A 22,576-nucleotide genomic window follows, 5' to 3' on the forward strand; every position below is an offset into this window, starting at 1 on the left:
TCTGCACATGTCCAAACCAACGCAATCTCACCTCTCTGACTTTGTCTACCAACCGTCTAACTTGAGCTGACCCTCTAATGTACTCATTTCTAATTCTGCCCATCCTTGTCACACCCAATGCAAATCTTAACTCTTTACCTCTGCCATTTCAAACTCTGTCTTCTGTGTTTTGGTCAGTGCCACCGTCTCCAACACATATAACATAGCTGGTCTCACTGCCATCTTGTAAACCTTCCCTTTCGCTTTTTCGATAATAAGTCATTGAAAGTGGAGTAAATTTGTACAAAGTGCTGTTTTCACTTTCACATGTCAAGCAGCCACCTCACATGCAGTCTACTTTTAGTAAGGTTTACTAGTCTGAAATACAATAGTGGTCATGCGATATGGGTAGCAGTCACTGATAAATGACAACTTGTAGAATCAGCTCTTTGTCAAAGCTATGTGACTGTGAATTTTTTTTTTTTTTTTATTTCCTAATGACATTTCATATACATTTAACCTTGTGCTAGATTTTTACTATTACAAAAACATAACATTCTCAAAACAAATGTAATCCAATTCAGGTTTGCAGGTACTGGAACTTAGCCTAGCAGCACTGTGCTATATGCGCTCAAGGCAGGAAACATAGCCTGGACAAGTGTTCCAGTCCATCGTAAGACCTACACTCATTTGCTCACACTCACATGGGAGAATTTTGCAGCTGCTACTAATTCTAATTTGTATGTCTGGCAGTGAGCCCAGGCTCGGATCCCCTCATGGGTGTAGCATGCCAGCTATTGTAGTCCTCAGGGACAATCTTGTTGATTTGGGAGTGCCTACTCCAGAGAGCTCCAACCTGAATTGGAAGTGCTTTGGAGCCGCAGCATCATGCCACTGGAAGTACTCCCAGGTGGAAGATAAAAAGAGCCACCTGCCTTACATGGACAAGCCAGAGTTGGGAGGAAGAAGGACAAAGCTTGTCTGGAGGAGGCAGAGGAAGACAGTGAAAGACAGTGTAAAGAAAAAGAGTTTTTGTGTGTTATACAGTGCTTGTTGTACTTGTGGCTGTGGTGGTGAGAAACACTTAAAAAGAAGAGTTTTCCTACAATAAAGATGCTTTTAATTTGTATTTTGAGCCTACTTGTGTTGGGTGTTTGGGGAGCTGGAGTGCCCCCTGGTGTCCACAAAAATTTGTATTAAATTTCAGTGTTGGGCTCTGCTGACTCTCACCATATTTGGAAGGCAAGCTCTGCTTCTAAAACACAGCAAAATGAACAGCAGCAGTGTGGCATGTTAATGCCTTACCAATGTCACTACATCACATTGGAGGTGCAGCACACACATTTCACATAAGCTGAATATGTAAGTAAATACTCTGACCATATGTAGAATTTAGACTGGAGAAAACATGCAGTCTCCACACTGACAATATTTGGACTTGAACTTAGGATTCTGGATCTGAGAAGCTGCAACACTAACCACTGTGCTACTATGTTGACTCAAGTTTTACATTTTTTAACAACACATTCAATTAAATGGAAATTGAAACTATATTGGAAACAGCAGCCTTTGTAGGCCACCAGAACTAAAACTTTTTAAATCCTCATAAATATTCTTTACTACTATACAAATATTTCAGCATTTTGTCACATAATATCCATCAGTCTTTCAGAAAGCAAGCTTAAAGGTTGATTAATTGTATTATATCTTTTATATCTTGTGAATAATGAGAAATCTCTTAGCATCCTCACACCCAGAATGAAACCAGATTAAAGATATATATATATGTGTGTGTGTGTGTCTATATATAATTTAGAGTTTAAAATTAATTTAACTTAATCAGATTTGGTGTAGTAGGAGGAAAAACTATGCAGATAATAGGAGAATGTGAAAACTTTACACTAACAGGGGCTGGGTACTAAATTTGAGCCTATTACACTTGGCCCATGAAGCAGCAGTGCTAGCTAATGTGTCACTCTCTGCGTTATCCAAAGCTAAATCGTGAACTGTGTGAAATGAGTATACCAGCTGCCCCCAGTTTTAGAGGATTTTCAGTTTGTACCTGAGATGTTACAACTACTATTTTATACTTGAAAGTGATAGAGACAGAAAGGTTTATGAGTATATGGTATCAGGTTGTCTTGTTGTGCGTCCATTGGTCTTCCTGCCATGTGCTTAACGCAAATGACTAAATTGATTTATTTCAAGTACCATTTTAATGGTTTTCCTATTGTTATATCTCTTCATTGTTGCTTAATTTTCCACTCATAGCCATGACCTATGCCTGGTCAGCAACACTGAACTACTGTTAATGTACAATTGTGTTTGACAGCATACAGAAAACGAATTATAATGTCAAAGTTAGCAAAGTATTATGTTGGCTTTGCATCAATAATGCCTCATGCATTTCTATATCAGAATACTTCTTTAACAAAAACACTGAAACCAGACTAAATTTGTAGAACAAGCGTGACACCGAGGCCAATGGCCACAACTGGAATTATAATGTAAGTTTATGAAATTTCTAAACGTCTGCAGGCAATCCTACTGTAAATAAAGGGATGCCTGTCCTTAAACTTGCCCAAAACATAAGTTTGAGTGACATTCTACCAATGTTTTGGCCAGTCCAACATCAGGGGCCTCATGCATAACGCCGTGCGTAGAATTCGCACTATAGCATGTGTGAAGTTTTCCCTTGAAAAAACAAGTCTTGACAAATATAAAGGTTTGCGGACCGTCCCCGTATATTGCCCTTGGACAATATATAAGAAAAAAGAGATCAAAACTCTTTTGATTGCAAAGGAACATTTGACAGTTTACTCAGATGAAAATGGAGATTTTATACAGTAAGGATTATGGGAAACAGGAAATGGTTGGCATGAAGTGACGTCAGACAGGAACCGGAACCAACGTCATTAGGGTGAGCCGGAAGTGATGTCATTGGTGATGGCCGGAAGTAATGTTATTGGTTGATGGACGGAAGTGACGTTGCATCGGCCATTTTGTGTACCCTGCAGTGGAGGTAATTAAATTCCTTCTGGCTTTCTGTGGAGAGAAGAGATTTCAGGTAAGTACCACATGACCACTCCATATCTCTCGATAGTTCACTCACTTTTAGGCTTTTTGACTGCCTCCTAATCGCACGTGTGTGACACATGACATAAGCACAAAAGCGGAAATGTGCTTGCGCACAAAAAAATCCAGATGCATAAATCTGTGCAAACGCCAGCTTCCACGTTCTTTCACTACATAAATCCCAATCAGCGTGAAAAATAACGCATGTGCACGCGCCTGCTGCCCCACCCCAACTCCTCCTAGAATTACGCCTCTTTGAATATGCAAATCAATATAAATAGCCCTTAAGCTCAGTGTTCTGTGAAAAGGCAATGGCAAAAGCACATGGGAGAATAGAACTTCAGCGAATACCAAGTGGAGGCAAGGAAAAACGAACTATTTGTTGGTTTAAACAGTGGTATAAACAACAAAAGGAAGTTGATCGAGGGACAGAGCGTGTCGGGAGAAACTCGAAAGCTCAAGTTCACAAAGTCGCACAGTGCCCGAAATAAAAAAGTTGTCAGATATCCAAGTCGCCGTGAAAAGGTGAGTCATAGCCCACCGTCTGAGTGTCATATGAAAGCTTATTAGGGTACAGAGAAAAAAAAAGGAACACAATGGGGAAAAAAGCACGAAATGTCAAGTTTAATCACAAAGTTTACACTTTAATCATGTAGTTTATTATGTCATTAAAGTAGAACATCATAAACTTCATTTTAAACTTCTTTAGTTTACTAGTTTCTCAAATCCCATCGTAACTAAAGCAGCATGTTAAATGCTCTGTTTTGTATTTAATCTTCTATGTGCTCTATGTGTGTGAATCACTATGTGCTTCCAGGTTTTCTCTTCCTCCAGCAGGACACAGAATCCATTACATTCATGATATTACAGCTCTCTGAATAATTAAAATACTGAGATGTATACGTGATATAATTTTCATGATGATAGGAGTTAAAGCATGTTATTAAACATGGGAACGCGGTGGCGCAGTGATTGTTCATGTCTCACGCAAGATGCTTGCTGCGCCATGTGTGGCCTTCGATGAAATACTTTATTGTAACAGTACTGTCTCTTTCAAACACACTAACCTCCAATTCCTGTCCTTACTTTTCTTTCTCCAAATACCCAATCGCCACACAGTCAACAACAACAGCATTTATTTATATAGCACATTTTCATACAAATAATGTAGCTCAAAGTGCTTTACATGATGAAGAAAGAGAAAAAGACAAAGTAAGAATTAAAATCAGAGAACACTAATTAACATAGAATAAAAGTAAGGCCCAAAGGCCAGGGAGGACAGAAAAAACAAAAACAACTCCAGACGGCTGGAGAAAAAAATAAAATCTGCAGGGGTTCCAGGCCATGAGACCGCCCAGCCCCCTCTAGGCATTCTACCTAACATAAATGATCAGTCCTCATTGTATTCAGGGTTCTCATGGAAGGACTTGATGATGACGGTCACGTGGACTTCTGGCCTTTAATCCATCAATGTAGGGACATCATGGTGCTTTGATTAGGTGGTGGTGGCGCAGGTCGCCACCACAGAAAACTGGAAAAAGAACAAAAGAGAGAGATGGGGTTAGTATGGATTTTGGAGCCACCATGAATAGCAATGATAATTAATGGAATATGCAGAGCATCAGGATTACATTAAAATGAAGTTATGAGAAAGCCATGCTAAAGTAATGTCTTTTTAGCAGTTTTTTTTAAAGTGCTCCACCGTATTAGCCTGGCAAATTCCTATTGGCAGGCTATTCCAGATTTAAGGTGCATAACAGGAGAAGGCCACCTCACCACTTCTTTTAAGTTTAGCTCTTGGAATTCTAAGCAAACACTCATTTGAAGATCTGAGGTTACAATTTGGAATATAAGATGTCAGACACTCTGATATATAAGATGTAGCGAGATTATTTAAGGCTTTGTAAACCATAAGCAGTATTTTAAAAGTCAATTCTGAATGACACTAGTAACCAGTGTAGTGACATCAAAACTGGAAAAATGTGCTCAGTCAGCTCTGTAATAGATGTTAAGCCATCTGTAAGCTTAGAACGCAGATTCTTCAAAACTTTTAAGGAACATTGAAATATCTTCGTAGTACATGTTTAATTATTCTATCCATCTATTCTTTCAGTGTCACCTCAGCACCAGCAAGAATACAGCACGAGGCAGGAACCAACTGTGAACGGAGCACCAGCGGCTCACTAGCACTGCGGCACCGTGTCCTCAATTGTTTAATTATTAACAATATAGATTTTTAAATTAAGTTAAAGTTTTATCTGTATAATATAATAAACCTATTTTGCTGCATTTCATCTTAAAAAATGATAGCATCATCATATGTAAATACGTGCTTTATAAAGTGGCTCAGGTTGTGTAATATAACTGTATCGCAAGTTTACAGCGAGGTAATTGTACTTATAAGTACAACGCGTTCTACAAGGAGCACTTGATGGACTGATTGAGTGCGTTTAGAGTTCTTGGGATGAAACTGTTTCTGAACCATGAGGAAAAACTCTTGTCGTATGAGAGCAGTTCAATAGACAACATGGGTGAGGCAGCGTGTGCTTGATGCTGTATACCGATAATTATTTTTCCAATCAGCTGCTGTACAGCTATGATTTCCCACTCAGATACAGTGATATACATACTCTGAGTGGTGCAGTGAGAGTAATATGGAAAAAGATGATCTGCTGTGGCAACCCCTAACGGGAGCAGCTAAAAGAAGAAGAAGAAGGTGCAGTGAGAATAACAACGCTAAAGCAGCTATGGTATTTGGAATAGTTTGACCATTCTGTGGATTATTATATTGTTACAGGTTAATTACAATCAGATGCATTAAACTAATAAACAATATGCGGGGAATTTCAGTGTATTTATAAAGCCGTGTCAGGGATGTGGATCTAAAACAGAAAGGGAAACCACACTGGAATAGTAGCACTGCTTTGATGCTGGGTGCCGCCAGTCTGCAAAACCGAGCAGAGAACTTGCATACGACAGGGTATGAGCTACCGTGACTTTATGCCAAGTTTAAGTTTTATACATCGCGATTTGAACATGGAAACGTTCTTACGCAACATTTTTGTGCGTACGCACCATTTATAAATGAGACCCCAGGTAAAAATATTTGTTATTTGTTATTTTTTTTGGTTTATATACACTAAAGATAGAAAGATAACTACATTTTCAAACAAATCACAGCATCATAAACCAGGCAGGAAAAAAACTCTGTGAAACCCCATGTCTGATTCGTACAGGGGAATCGTGGTTAATTTATATAGTAACACTACAAATTTGTTATGTTATCCAAACTAAAATACAGTATTGTTCATGTTTTTAGTAAAGATTTATAAGTAATAAAGCACCACACCCCGAATGTTTCCAAACTCCATTGAGACCTCCTTTTTCTTCTTCTTCCTCTTCTTCCACGCCTCTCCAGGTACCGAATGAGCAGCAAGCAGCCTCGAAAACTCCATCTCAAGCTGCATCACTATTTATATTAGAAAGTTCAGTGTTTAGTGCAACTGTGTGAAAGCATTGCATCCACACTCTTACAGTCAAGCAAGCTAGAGTTGGGATTCATACATTATATGCAACAAAACTATATGCTAAGTATTATTTACGTATAAACCAATGGTCTTTGAGTATGGCTGTTTATGCTGAAAGGTTAATTGTTGAGTATGGGATCAAACAATGAAAGGCACGCAGCTCAGTCATGATCTTTCTATCTGTTCATTTTTCATCAGCAATTAATTTCTACCAGTATTTTGTGGTTGGGCAGCCTTCCAGCAGATCTTTAACAAACAAGAATTCTGATTTTTTAAACACAACACTTCACCTACCAAGTACACAAAAAATGTGTGGGTGTTCATTCCACAGAGGCTACCCAGACTCTTTCTTTTCTCTTTTTTATTTTGCTTAAATTGTCATGTATTCAGTTAGAAATAGTTTTCAAAAAAGTGTTCGCCAAGATTTCCTAATCTGTCTTATGCAAGTCTAGTCATATGCTGGTTTTGAAATGTTATTGACCACATAAAATTGGCTACATCCTAAATTTTAAAGAATAATTACCAATTAGTTGACTTTTTTCAAGCAGCTGTGTAATTTACAATAATTTCAAAACACTTTCTGGCAGACAGTACATAGTCAATATTTTATTTTCCTTGTGTGTGAAGTTATTTTTGGTGTCATATCTGATTGAGCCTCACTATGGAATGGAAACTCTCATTGAAGTGTAAAAGCTTTAGGATTGGCATTTGCTTAAAACAGAATATAATGCTTACAATTTCCTATTTCTTGATTTATTATTGCCATTTTAGTTAAATAGTGAGTTAATGGGACTTTCTTTACAGTGTGAGAATCTGCATTTTAGACAACATTATAAATTATGATTTTTTTTTTTCAGGAACACAACTATGAAATAGCACACTAGTTGGGCACCTCTGCCTCACAATTTCGTGTCCATAGACTTCTCAATTGTTTGTGATTCAAACGCTAGACATCTTCTTATTCTAAAAGCCAGGCAAAGATCTGTAAACATGTTGGCAAGAGTGACTGTCAAACTCAAAGGGGTAAAAACAAAGTCAGTGTACTTATAGTTGTTCTAGCTCAATTTCCTGAAATTCTTGATTAAGGGCCATAGAAAGTTTAACCAGTATTTATTAGTTTTCCCATTGAAAGGTCTGTCAAGCTCTTTTATTAAGTGACTGATATGACTTCATAAGCTGTTGCATTAGTGCACATGTTCTACAATGGCATTCACTGTATGGTTCAAACCAGTGACATCACAAACATGGAACCTTCGACAAGCAAAAACAAAGCAAAAGAATGATACAAATTATTTTCAAAGTAAATACTGAACATACTATAATAACAACATGAAAATGATCATACTGAGGGTACAGATCCTTGCATTCTAGTACGCTGCTCTGGTATTTGATTTCTAACCCTTCCACTATTGGTGAACTTTGCATATTCATTTAAAGAAGTATACTTAACCTGAGATCTTATTGATAAATATTTGGTTTGGTGATTGTGAAACTGATTGATAGATTTTGTGGTGGTTTTGATGTATGAGCCAGGTCCCTAGGTAAAGCTCTCTGTTCTCTTGTCTTGTCTCTGTAGTTGCCTATAATATTCAGTTATGGGTAGCTTCTGAAAGAAGTATGGAACAAGCTTGTATTCCTGCAGTAGAAACTGGATTATAGTCCACTTGAAGAGCATTTAGGATACACTAGAGGAGTTGTATTTCTTAGATTAGCTAGGATTGCCATAGCAGGCTCTGGTAACTGTCACTGTGGTAGTAAAACCTGGTGTATTTTTTATCCTGCTATCTTGACCAAGATTAAAAAGAGATGAAATAAATGACTGGAATGCAATGAAACACTGGGACCAGTCTGCAGTCTCTGTATGAATTCATATGGGAGCAGATTGTAACAGAGTCATAGACAACACTGTAGATGTTAAAGAGTGTGTTATAAACTAAATCAACTTAAGAGCTGGTTAGACCTGTAAGAGATATGTAATTGTTGTGATCAGTCAAGCTTTGCAGTCACAATGTGGTGCAGTGTTTCACATAGTTGGTGTACATAGCTAAATCAGCTTTTTTTGAAACTTGTGGGGCTAGGCGTTTGGTCAGTGAAAATTGATAGTGCAGGGTGTAACAGGCTTGTGCATCACATGCCATTCATGGCAACAAATGCTCTTGAGTTGTTGGAATTTCCTTAGGAGTTTCTTTATCAGAAAGGGAGTCATTTTAGTTTAGCCAAATGAGTGGTTATGTGGTTGTTGATTACACAAGCTTACTGCCCTATAGAGGCCCCATGTTTTCAACACTTTTTAAAAGAATTCCAGGTATTCATTTACTGAAATCCACTTAATTCAGTTTTAGGATGGCTACACTCAACATCTGACAAGAACCAAACCTAGATGGGATGACAGTCCATATCAAAGCAGACCTGCAGACACGTCCACATTTATAGTTGCCAGTTAACGCAATCTTCATCTTCATGTCTGATTTTTTTTTTTTTAAATATGAGTGGAAAACCCATACAGATATATGCAGACAACTTTTCACACACACTGACTGTACCAGGAGTTCGAAGCCAGAATACTGGAACAGAAAGGCAGCAGTGCTAACCATCACGTCACCAAGCCATGCATATTCCACATACTAATGACAAAAATACAATACTAAAAGTAGACAAAAAAGATGATGAATATAACATCACATATTGAATACTGTGTACATATGTATATATACACACACACAGCAAACATCTGTGTGTGTCAAAATGAGTAGCCATTGAGCAATTTATAGTTGGAGGGCTCAGCATGCCATCTTGTATATGTTAAGTATAAATGCGGAGGAACTGATTATATTATATGGGATTTTGATTCATAGTATAACACAATAGAAGGCATACTATTTTTGTTGTTTGAAATACATGCAGATAATAGTAGTTTGTCACAAAACTATCCATCCTTTTTTGAAGGTGCTTATTCCATAGCACTTTCACACCTTAAGAAAGGCATGGCACACACTCACATATGTGTAAGACTGACTTTATTTTTATGTATCCACTGTGCAATGAGATTCTTGCAAACATGTTTCCCACAGACTAGTGATATTAGGACCATACCAAAAAACAATGAGTACAACACCATACATTAAATACATGATACAAATACATTATACGTTAAATATCAGACAATATATATATATATATAATATACATCATATACTGTATGCTCATTCAGTTGTCAGTATGAGTGGCTGTTAAGTAGTCTTCTTTAAACAATCCCTGTATCTATTAGTGTGCACTGTGCATGCTAACAAGAAAAAGAGAGAAAAGTGTAATTGTTTACCTTTCTAATGCAACATGCATTATACATGTCCTGATCTAAAGGCAGCTGTGTGTCAGTAATAATTTATGCTGCTTTCACCTACACTTCTTTCTGCTTTTCACTTAAGCAGCTGCTGAACCAGGATGTTCTTCAACCAAGAAGAACAGCTTCACTGTGCACCTGTAGAAATGGTGATCATACTTGTTGATATGGAGGTGCTGGTGATTGTTCTTGGCAATAGTCGAAATGTACTGTGCCTACTCCAGGTAATCAGTGATGGTGACTCTTAAGAAATTTAAATATGTCGACCCTGTCTACAGCATCCCTGGTTAAAATGAAAGAATACAAACCAAGCCTGACAGATTGTGCTGGAGCTGGCATCTACATTTAATGCAGTGTTGGAGCTGCTGTAACATTTGCTTTGGCAGGTCATCTTATCTCCTGTGTATTAGTGGAAATGCATTTCCACAGCACTGTATTCCCTTTCTCTGACCTCTGAAAAATACTCCGAGATTGTTGTTGTGAGAAGGTAACTGTTGTTATGGAATTTCTTTTGGAGTATACTATATCTACTATTTCCACTTTGGAGTCGTTTTTAAGCTTGACCTTGCTGAGAACTTTAATTGTAAGACTTTTAGTCACTGTGTGCCAATATGTGACAATATTGAAATAATAGGCTTTTGGTAATTAAGCAAGGAGTTCAGTAAAATATATGAAGGAGCCCCTTGTGTTGTTGAAATGAAAACCTAATAGTCCTTGAGTTACTGAATTATGACACATATGATCCATGGGAACTGTGGTTCTGTGCCCATTGCAGTATGTCTGCCTTTTTCTTGATTCTACATGTGAGCCATTGACTCTGTTGCACACCTAGAGCTGTATCTATGTGATTCTGATCATTTGTATTTGAAAATATATATTGTCCAAAGATATTTATAGATGTCTGGACATACTTGGCTGATTTTTTTACTTGCTTTAGGACAATGTTATGTGTTGGCATTGGCAAGGATGACTTTGTAGTCCATTCTGCAGCTTCACACTCAAGAATTCTGTACCTATTGGTGGCAAGATAAGCTGTATCTTTTTGCATCCCTGAACAAGAAACTGCTGTCCACAGAAATGGGTGTATGGAAAGCATAATAGTTTTTCTAGATATTCAAAGCATTTGAGAGGATTGATTAAATTTGTCACTATAATTTTACATTTTTATTCTATTCTAATTATTCAAAGGTGGCAAAGTGATTAACACTGCTGTCCAACAATTCGAGAATACCGGGTTCATATTCTAACACAGGTGGCTTCTGTATTAATTTGTTTACTCTCCTCATGTTATTTATGTTATTTGCTTGTTTTCTTTTATTCTATTATTGTAAAGCACTTTGGCCACAGCATTCCTATGTTGTTTTAAATGTGCTATATAAATAAATTGACATTGACATGTCTGATCAGTTTGTCTTCTTGTTACTCCAGTTTGATCCCACATTCTAAAACTTGTATTATTGTTCTTTAGTTTGTCATGATTCCTAATAGTCTTCTATGTTCACTCATTTTTAATCAATTTGAAAATTAATATTTTGCTTTTCTATTATTTATGATTATCATTAACTAGCAAAATACCCGCACTTCGCAGTGGCGAAGTACTGCCTTAAAATTTTTGTTAAGAAGAAAATTAAACCTTTTTAAACTGAGGGAAAAATATACCAATAATTATTTGTTAAGGATCTCTTTGAATACCACATTGTCATTTCGGCCCTCCGGTTGCAATATGACCAAGCTGTGTGCTGAGCTTACTCTTGAGCATGCAACATATAGTTGGCCTTGTGAAAAGTAAACTTGTTTCAAATCTCACAGTTTGGATTGCTGCTGTCATGATCGGTTTGAGTTTCATGGTTTGTTTCAATTACGACAGTATTTGCAGGACTTGTGCTGAATTGACATTCGACATCTGTCAAGCGTTGTAAGCATACAACCGGTTTCATCGATAACTTCACATCCAGCTTTTGAGAGTTTAAACATTCATAAACATCAAAGTGTCCACTACTGAAACGGTCACCTGTGAGTCTAAGATGTTTAAGAGGCACTGGCAGTTGTCGAAATGTGTAAAATATTTGCCCATTTCGGTACACTTAAAAGCGACAACCGAACAATTCAGCGGCAGCCATCAACTCACATGCAGAACCATAGGTGAAGGGCTTAAGCATTTCACTCTTCTAATGCTCCTGTGTAGTATAATTATCTCCTGTACCGTCATCAGTCCACACCTTGAACCTGTCCCAGTCATTCAATACATAAGACACAATGTTCCTCCAGATATCAAGAGTGAGCCTGATATGGCCGTGCAAAATGTAACAAAGAGAAAGGAAAAGGTAGGTGCTATCTCCGGGCATGGAAACTACTCGGTAAGTGACAGTTCTTTGATCGATGGTGATCACCTTGAAAGACATGTTAATAGGGGTATGGTTGGAATGATAAAGGAAATGGGTACCTGAACAATATAAAGTAAGTCTAAAATACCTACACAATAACTATAATTGTAATAAACGAACAATAAAACAGCGGAGAAGCTGTAGATTAAACAAAAAGGCTGTAGTTATCAGCAGGGAGACATGAATCCCATGGCGAAGCAAGGAAGGGAATGTAGAGACCGGAGCGACGGACGGCCTTATATGGGCAGGCAGCCAACAACGTGGGAGGCGTTGGGATGGGGGACCCAACGCCGGCTCACACTGTGACCGAGCTGCAGGCTATGGACGTATATATGTACGTAAGTATGATTCAGTTAGCGTTGGGAACCCGCGTACCAAATTTCTTGAAGATGGGCCCATAAGTAACAAAGACCATTGAAAAGTTCAATATGGCGGCCGACAGTGGCATCATACCACCAAAATAAGTACCAAATTTCAGCCTTCTACCTACACGGGAAGTTGGAGAATTAGTGACATTAGAAAGTTCAATATGGCGGCTGACAGTGGCGTCATACCACCGAAATAAGTACGTACATTGGTTTCAGTTAGCACAGGGAAGCCGCCTACCAAATTTCGTGAAGATGGGGCCATGAATAAGAAAGTTAAATATGGTGGACATTGTTGACCATTATGACCGTTACGCGTAGAACTTCGAAATGAAACCTGCTTAACTTTTGTAAGTAAGCTCTAAGGAATGAGCCTGCCAAATTGCAGCCTTCTACCTACACGGGAAGTTGGAGAATTAGTGATGAGTGAGTAAGTGAGTGAGTGAGGGCTTTGCCTTTTATTAGTATAGATTTGGCAATGCCATTTTATTTTTTGGTTTTGTGTTTGCCACCATTTTGTGTCAATTCTCGAGTGACCATAGCCAGATAGTTTATTATTGTTGGTCACATGAATAGGAAGTCATATAATATTGTGTCATTGCACCCTGTCTATTTAAAATGTCTGTGCATAACTTCAGACACATAAGCTTTTGGATAATTAAGAATGTTTTTGTTTGTGTGTTTTAGAGAACTAATGTTGGATGTGCTGTTTCTTTCTGTTAATTCTTGCTTTTGGACCTTTAGTCTGCCTTTTTTAGTCAAAGATTTTTCTCTGTTTTGGTTTTGATGTTTATGTTTTCCTTTTTTGAGAAATTACCTTTGCCTGTTTTTAACTCCGATTCTGCCTCCTCTCTTTTGTCTTTTCATTTTCTGGTTCTTCCCTTTCATCTATACTAATAAAAGGCAAAGCCCTCACTGACTCACTCATCACTAATTCTCCAACTTCCCATGTAGGCTGAAGTTTGGCAGGCTCATTCTTTACAGGTTACTTACAAAAGTTAAGCAGGTTTCATTTCAAAATTCTACGTGTAACGGCCATAACTGAATCCTGCTTATGTACATATATACGTCCATAGCCTGCAGCTCGGTCGCCGTGTGAGGCGGCGTTGCGACCCCATCCCCACGCCTCCCACGTACTTGGCTGCCTGCCTATATTGCGTCCCCCATCCCCACGCCTCCCACATAATTGGCTGCCTGCCCATATAAGGCCGTCCGTCGCTCCGGTCTCTTCATTCCCTTCCTTGCTGCGCCACGGTATTCATGTCTCCCTGCTGATAACTGCAGCCTTTTTATTAAATTCACGGCTTCTCTGCTGTTTTATTGTGCTGATAACTGCAGCTTTTTTATTTAATCCACAGCTTCTCCGCTGTTTTATTGTTCACTTATTACAATTATAGTTACTGTGTGGGTATTTTAGACTTAGTTTATTGTTCAGGTACCCATTTCTTTTACCGTTCCAACCGTACCCCCATTAACATGTCTATCGAGGTGATCACCATCGATCAAAGAACTGTCACTTGCCGAGTGGTTTCCATGCCCGGAGATGCCGCCTGCCTTTTCCTTTCTCTTTGTTACATATTGCACGGCCATATCAGGCTCACTCTTGATATCCGGAGGAACATTGTGTCTTATGTATTGAATGACTGGGACAGGTTCAAGGTGTGGACTGATGACGGTACAGGAGATAATTATACTACACAGGAGCACTAGAAGAGTGAAATGCTTAAGCCCTTCACCTATGCTTCTGCATGTGAGTTGATGGCTGCCGCTGAATTGTTCGGTTGTCACTTTTAAGTGTACCGAAATGGGCAAATATTTTACACATTTCGACAACTGCCAGTGCCTCTTAAACATCTTAGACTCACAGGTGACCGTTTCAGTAGTGGACACTTTGATGTTTATGAATGTTTCAACTCTCAAAATCCTGCAAAGTTATCGATGAAACCGGTTGTATGCTTACATCGCTTGACAGATGCCGAATGTCACTTCAACACAAGTCCTGCAAATACTGTCGTAATTGAAACAAACCATGAAACTCAAACCGATCATGACAGCAGCAATCCAAGCTGTGAGAAAACAGTAAAAAGGAGGTGTGTCAGACGTTGTGGTACATTTTTTGATGCAGCTAGACGGAAACAACTTTGTGATGCTGCTGCCAAATACTCGCAGGCAAATCCACAAGTTAATAGAGACGCTGTCGCTAAATACTCGCAGGCAATTCCACAAGTTCATAGACACACTGCCGCTAAATGTTCGCAGACAAATCCATAAGTTAATACTGGGAATGCCTGTTAAACATCTTAGATTCACGAGTAGCGATTTGGGTAGTGAACACTTCGATGAATGAAACCTGTTATCTTTACAACGGTTGACAAACACGGAATATAACTTGAACACAACACGTCCTCCAAATACGGACCTGATTGTAAGAACTAATGATAATCACATCCTTGATGACAGCAACACTCATAACACTGACAAAACAATTACATTGACAATCATGTTACGTTATTTTTAAAATGTTTCCTTTTCTTTTTCATAACTTCTTTAACACATTACTTCTCCGCTGCGAAGCGCAGGTATTTTGCTAGTTTTGTATATTGTGCTTGCATTGTTCATCTCACAGTATGCACAACTATTTTTATTATTTTCTACTATTTTGTAGAACATTTTTTTGATGTTCACCCGTATTTTCTGAATTAATTTAATAATCACTGAAATATCGAAGATGATAATGACACCATTTGCTAAGCATTGGAACTGACCACAACACAACATGACATCATGGTGTTCCCAGTATAAAAGCTGGTGGCCCACATATAAAGGCATCTAAACTTTTCCTAAAAACGAAAGACCATTAATTGTGTCATACAAGAGCACTTCAAAAAGACAAAGACAGTTTGTTTGGATTTGACTTTATAAATAACTTAGACAACTGATCTGGGTTTGTGATTTGGTTCTGGTGTTTCTATGATCCTCTTGAGACTATCCTTACATTCCTCCATACTATTCTTCTGAAGTTCCCTAATAAACCACAGCATTTCATTGTTGTTAAAAAAATCTCAAAGTCCTTTTTGGACTAATGCTAATCTGAACAATCATTGCAACTTGCAGTTTTCATTTATTATCAATATTGAGATTGAGTATATACTGCCATGGGCCAGTGCCCCTTCCATTGCTGATGTATGCTTCACATCTCTACTGCTGGGATAGCCTCAGCTTTATAACTCTGTAATTAAAAGTGCAAAACTTCCCTAAAAGATTGCAGTTAGATGAAAAGCTGAACCACACTTAGTTACAGTTGCAGTAAAGATCCCAAGTGTTTTTGCCACAATTATTTCTTATGTTTATCGTACATCATTGCACTAATCTGCTGTCCTCTGTATATTTGTCCGTGGGGCATGCATACTCAAGTTTCTCCCAAAGATCCGCTTGTGCATTGACTTCAAAACTTAATATTATTACCTTCAGGGGCCTGTTTAAGGCTTTTGGTGGGAATTTAAATTGAGAGTTAAAGCTGACATTCATTTTACTTCAAGTCTTGTATTTATGTAAATTGCTGCTTGCCATCAGTGCAGCACTTTGCCATGTTCTGTATGTGACTGGAACCAGCCGGTGCCTTGTAATTGGCTGTTTACGTGGTATTTAGGATAAGCACCCATTTGCTACCAGTGAGCTCTACTGGCAGCACTTGGATTAGGTGCCCTGTTTTTGCTTTTGACTTAAATCCTCCTTAATTACACATTTCAGGAATGCAATAAGACTGCTGCATTACAGCAGCTGACTTAACTATGATGGTTGCCATCAATGATGGAGAAAAAAATTCTTATACTCCCCTGAAATGACAGGGTCCATTGCTTTAAAAGTAAATGAAAAAAACTCAGAATGTACATTCAGGTTAAGTTAATTGTTTACTCATATTGGCCGTATATTAAGTGAATCCTACAATAAACTAGCAACCACTCCAGGGTTGGCTCCAGCCCTATCCCAGATGCTACCACATCAAGCTTTGGCTTGCATGACCCTTTGATAATTTTAAAATAGATGAATAATTTAATTCTAACAGTTTCTGTGTCCTGCCTATTAAATTAACTTAATGGCCCAGTGGGTGATGCCAGGTACTTCGAGAAGTCAGTCAATCAGTCAGTCATCATCCAACCCGCTACATCCTAACACAGGGTCACCTGGAGCCAATCCCAGCCAGCACAAGGCAGGAACAAAGCCCGGGCAGGGCGCCAGCCCACTGCAGGGCGCACACACACACACACCCACACACCAAGCACACAATAGGGACAAATTAGGATCGCCAGTGCACCTAACCTGCATGTCTTTGGACTGTGGGAGAAAACTGGAGCACCCGGAGGAAACTCACACAGACATAGGGAGAACATGTAAACTCCACGCAGGGAGAACCTGGGAAGCAAACCCAGGTCTCCTTACTGCAAGGCAGCAGTGCTACCACTGTGCCGCCCCTCCAAGAGAAGTGACCTCACTAAATGTGGTGAATACAGCACTATACCATTCCAATCATTTTCTGTTGGAAGCGGTCTACTCAAGCTTATGCAGTATGAACAGTATTCCTAGTTTCCTGGTTCAGAGCCTGAGCAGTGCTCTAGTTTTAGAAGTGTGAAGTAATCTGTTTTGTACTGGTAATGTGCCATGACGTGTTCTTCAATGTGGAAATGCACAATGTAAAATAAATATGTCTGAGATTTACTTAAGATAAAACCAAGAAACCCACCCACTGCATTTATGTTTTGCATGATTTCCTGAAACATAGCTACCTTTTGAGCAGTCACCTCACTTTACACTTTTCTTCCCTATCTAGACATTTATATATTGTACAATAAGAGATCATAGAATTTAATTTTTCACTAAGCTACACAGCTTTTCTTCCCTAAAAAACAAGTGATTTGTGTGTTTCTAGAAGGTGATGAGTTCTCTTTGCCAGATTATCACTGCATGGAGTGCAGAAGAAAGCCTTTCAGCTGAACTTCTGTATGGTGTTCCTAGAATATGATACCACTGAATTTGGATATGTCCAAATGGGATAGGTTTACACAGCCTTAACTGTTGGATAAAAGGCAGTGACTCCTGCTGCTTTGTGGACATGTTTGAATCCTTGCACAGTATAGTCAGATAGTTTCTAAAGCTGCACTCTGAGTGTAGGCGTCTAGAAGTGGGAACACACCAGATTAGCGAAGGCATGATGAGTGTGATATGGTGACCTACTCATCCATTTTCACTTTCCTGCCAAGTGAATTCTAGGTTACAGGGGACTGCAGCGTCCCTTGTATTAAAAGGCTAAACCTGCCTTGGCCTGGATGGGATGATCACACTGATATTTTTACTACTTGACAGATCTTCTGGCCTTTGAGAGATACCAGCGCTCCTTATATATTGTAGAAACTCTGCACAGAAGGCGCACTAGCCTAGAACTGAACCAAAGCCTAAACCCTTTGATACCACCCACAGAGTTATGATTCAATCCTGAGTTTATTTGGCACTTGACATAGCTGGCTTAAACTCAAAGCTTTTAAGGAACAGTACAATTCTGATAATTGAAAATTAAATAACTGTCCATTGTCCATGCTGAGTATCCTGTGTAAGGCATTGTATAATAAGATCATCCACAGAAACACAAATTTACTCATCTTAAGTACACACACACACACTCCGGGGCCTTGAGGCTTAGGTGCCTTACTAGTGAACAAGTACATGGGATTGCAGTTATGGCTTCATGCCACATGATCAACCACAAAGACAGGTAAATTGAAACAATGAATTGGACTTTACATTTTTTCTTTATTTTACTTAGCACCATCATGATGTGTTATAAAAAAGCAAACAAGTTTACCATACATGTATAAATGCAACCCATGCATAAAGCAATAAGAAAATTGCAGATACATAGAGCAAAATAATGTAAATATATTTTATATAGTGCCTTTTAATTTGGTTACTATCAAAAATGACTTAACAGGTTAAGAAAATATTTATTATTTTACATTCATAAATATTTTATTCAGGGAGATTATGGAAGGGAATCTGTAGCCCAGCTCCCTAACAGCTATGTTGAGGAGAAAAGCTCAAAGCTGTTCAGTTTACTAAACTGAAAAAATGTATATACATTACATAAATTAAAAAACTGGTAATAATACACAGCATGTATACAACATTAATAAGCATGGCATATAATTCATAATAAAAACTGTCATATTTTAGCTATACACAGGAAGCATGGTAGCACAGTGTCTGTGTTGAGTCTTGAATGTAATCTCTGTAGGTTTTTTCTCGGACTCTTATTTTTCAGTCAGATCCTAAAATTGAGCAGATTGGAATGATTGCCAACTCCTGCTCAGCTTGTTGTATACACATTTAGCCATCTGAGTGTGCATATCCTATGGGCAAATGCAAACCACTCCTAGCTTGGTTCCTATCTTATACGCAATGCTACTGTGTAGACTCTGACTTTCCACAAACCTTGTATTAGATTAAGCAGGATCAGGAAATAAATGGATAACAGAATAAAATATCCAGATGAGTGTCTGTTACAGTGTTGGTGAGGCAGATAGGTTATATATCTCCTTTGAGTCTCCCATGAGTACTACTATATCTAATACCTAGCAGAAGTTACTTTAGTTGTGTGCAAGAGATTCGGAAAAGAATGAAAATTACAGTGAAAGCAGTTGACTGAATTCAAATATATATACAGTACTAAACTCCCCTACTCCACGTTTGGGCTTGCAGGGAGAAGAAGTCTCTCCTGGCAGCTTTATTATTGGCAGTTACTACAGGGTGGTCCAGATCTAATTATGCAGATCCAGATTGTCTGGATGACTTTGATTTATGCGGGGACGATTCCAGTTTGGCACGAAGACAATTCTCCATGTCGTCAGTTTGCACACTTCTCAATGGTCCAGGATTTCTTGGGTGATTTTCTATGTAATAAACTTAATAAGTTATAGCGTAATGAAAATTGCATAATTAGATCTGGACCATCCTATATAGATTAGGCATTTTTAGGATATGGGAAAAGAAGAGTAGAATACTGTGAGAAAAACTTGCATAGACATAGGGAGAATGTGCAGACTTAACATAAATATTTGATCAGACCCAGATTCAAACATGGGCTCCTGAGCTGAGCTGAGCCCAGAAACACCAGCATTGAGGCCTGTGTCACCAGTGATTAATAGTGAAAAGATAAACATATGAAAATAAATAATTAAAACATTCAAAAATGATGTACAGCTACACCAGAATCTCTACTAGAAGCAGATTATCCTACAGTAATGAGCATTTTGTCTCACTTTAACAGTCAAGAGTGATCAGACACCCTCATATGCTGGTTGATTATTTCCTGTAATATAAAGCTCTGCAGTCTACAATAATTGTATTTGGCTTTTGAAGTTAAAGATAACCAATCTTTTTGTGTTTTCAAAGAACTTTGTAGTGTATAAGCATTGATACGCATAGCAGAGTAAAGGGGAGTGGATACACCCTTATATATTAGTAGGTGGATTTTTAAAACAGTTATGAGATGAAAGCTTATAAAAATGAGACAAGACTCATATAATTCACTGACATTTGACTTGTCTATCCATCTATCACTAAACTTGTCTATTTTGCTGTATGTCTATGTCCATAAATACAATATACAGTAGTCCATACATCCATCCATTATCCAACCCGCTATATCCTAACTACAGGGTCACGGGGGACTGCTGGAGCCAATCCCAGCCAACACAGGGCACAAGGCAGGAAACAAACCCCGAGCAGGGCGCCAGCCCACTGCAGATATACAGTAGTGCCTTTCATATTTATCTGTCTAATGTCTTTCTGATTTCTTTCTATCTATCCATTCAATGTATTTTTCACATCTGTATGCCTATTTATCTTAAATAATATCTTACACATACAATTTATTTTTTGTATAGCCCCTGCCTCTTGACAGCCCCCCAGCCTTGATTCTCTAAGAAGACAAGAAAAAACTCCCAAAAAAACCCTTGTAGGGAAAAAATTTAAAAAAACCTTGGAAAAGGCAGTTCAAAGAGAGACCCCTTTCCAGGTAGGTTGGGCATGCAGTGGGTGTCAAAAAGAAGGGGGTCAATACAATACAGTACAATACACAGAACAGAACAAATCCTCAATACAGTATAAAAATAAATTTTTTTAGAAGTACAGAGTAGAATTTAACAGTAGATGATATCACATAATATTATTTGGATTTGTTTAGAGTCCTGGAGACCTCATTCATCAAGCTGCCTCCTCCATTTGGCCATTCCACAGCTGAAATAGAGCTAATCCAATGAAAGGACCCCTCTTTCCCATAATTCCTGCGATCTTTATCAGGGATGAGTTTACCTTAGGCAGGCAAAACAACTTGGCAGGTTGGCCGTGGCACCAAGTGCCACATTTGAGTACCGAGAAGAGAAACAGAATAGGTGAGGGTTAGTATCAAGTTATAACTACCATGTTACTGATGTTTTTGTGCTAATGACAGACAACAGAGATGCAATCTGTACAGTTAATCAGCAGCTCTAGTCAGGATATGCTAAACGGAAGTAGTGAGTCTTCAACCGGGATTTAAAAGCTAAGACCGAAGGGGCACCTGTTATAGTAGCAGGCAGACCACTCCACAGTTGAGGGGCCCTGTAACTAAAAGCTCGACCTCCCACTGTTATTTTATTAATTCTTGGAATCATAAGCAGACCGGCATCTTGAGATCTTAATGTGCGCTCTGGTTTGTAAGTCATGATAAGTTCAGTCAAGTAAGCTGGACCTTGGCCATTTATTGTTTTATATGTTAAAAGCAGGATTTTGAAATCTGCCCTAAACTTAACTGGTAGCCAGTGTAAGGATTTAAGAACTGGAGTTATGTGTTCGTATTTTCCTGTTCTTGTAATAATTCTTGCAACAGCATTTTGGATTAACTGGAGGCTTTATAAAGAACAGTTTGAACATCCGGTGAACACCGCATTGCAGTAGTCAATCCTACTAGAAATAAATGCATGAATTTTTACACATCATTTTACACAATAGTCTTATTGTAGTTCATTTCTTTATCTTTATTGTTTACTACCTGTCTACCTGTTCATCCAAAGTGGCGTCTTCCATATCTGTCCAATACTTTTGATATCTCTCTGTATCTTATATAGGTATTGATCTACCTATTTATATGATAAAGTGCCTTTTATGTTGTTCTTATTGTATTACCTTTCACTTTTTTTTCTGTCTGGCTGTTTGCCTGTTCATCAGATATACTGACTGACTGTCTGTCTATCTAATACATAATATACTTTTTCATATATTTATATTTATCCATCCAGTAAAGTGCTTTTCATACCTGTTTATCTGATACAGTGCATCTTACTGTAGTGTCTTTCACAATTTCTGTGTGTCAGGCAATGTCTTTTTTATCCAATTAATATATAGTGCCTTTAATATCTGTAAAAATATTTCTGTCTGTTCATCTGTATTGATCTACCTAGTATTTTCTATATTAGTTTATTTATATAATTTAGTGTCTTTAATATATATCTTACTGTGGTGCCTTTCACTGTTTCTGTCTGTCTGTTTGTCTGTTCATGCAATACAGTGCCTTATCTATCAGTCTAATACATTGTCTTTCATACTTTATATGTCTATCCATCCAATATAGTGCTTTTCTTATCTGTCTACATGTTTATCTGATACATTGCATCTTACTGTGCTGTGGTGCCTTTCACCTTTTTTGTCATGCAGTTCATCTATTTATCCTTGTAATAGGCTATATAGTGTCTGTCGAGTTTATATCGTGGCCTATTTGGATGTGTGTTTGTCTTTCTCAGTACCTTACCTTATAGAGACAGTCTTACCTTATTAAAAATCCTTCCGTTTTAAATTGCGTCGATATTATATGTAAGA

The 22,576-nt window shown here is 38.2% G+C and overlaps 1 protein-coding gene across 3 annotated transcripts in view; it reads left to right on the plus strand.

The window, feature by feature from the left end:
* pdzd2 (PDZ domain containing 2) overlaps positions 1-22,576 on the plus strand; it is a 456,165-nt gene that overhangs the window by 148,197 nt on the left and 285,392 nt on the right. The window lies entirely within an intron of this gene.

The sequence above is a fragment of the Polypterus senegalus genome, chromosome 7 (genome assembly GCF_016835505.1).
Source record: "Polypterus senegalus isolate Bchr_013 chromosome 7, ASM1683550v1, whole genome shotgun sequence".
NCBI classification, from domain to species: Eukaryota; Metazoa; Chordata; class Cladistia; order Polypteriformes; family Polypteridae; genus Polypterus; species Polypterus senegalus.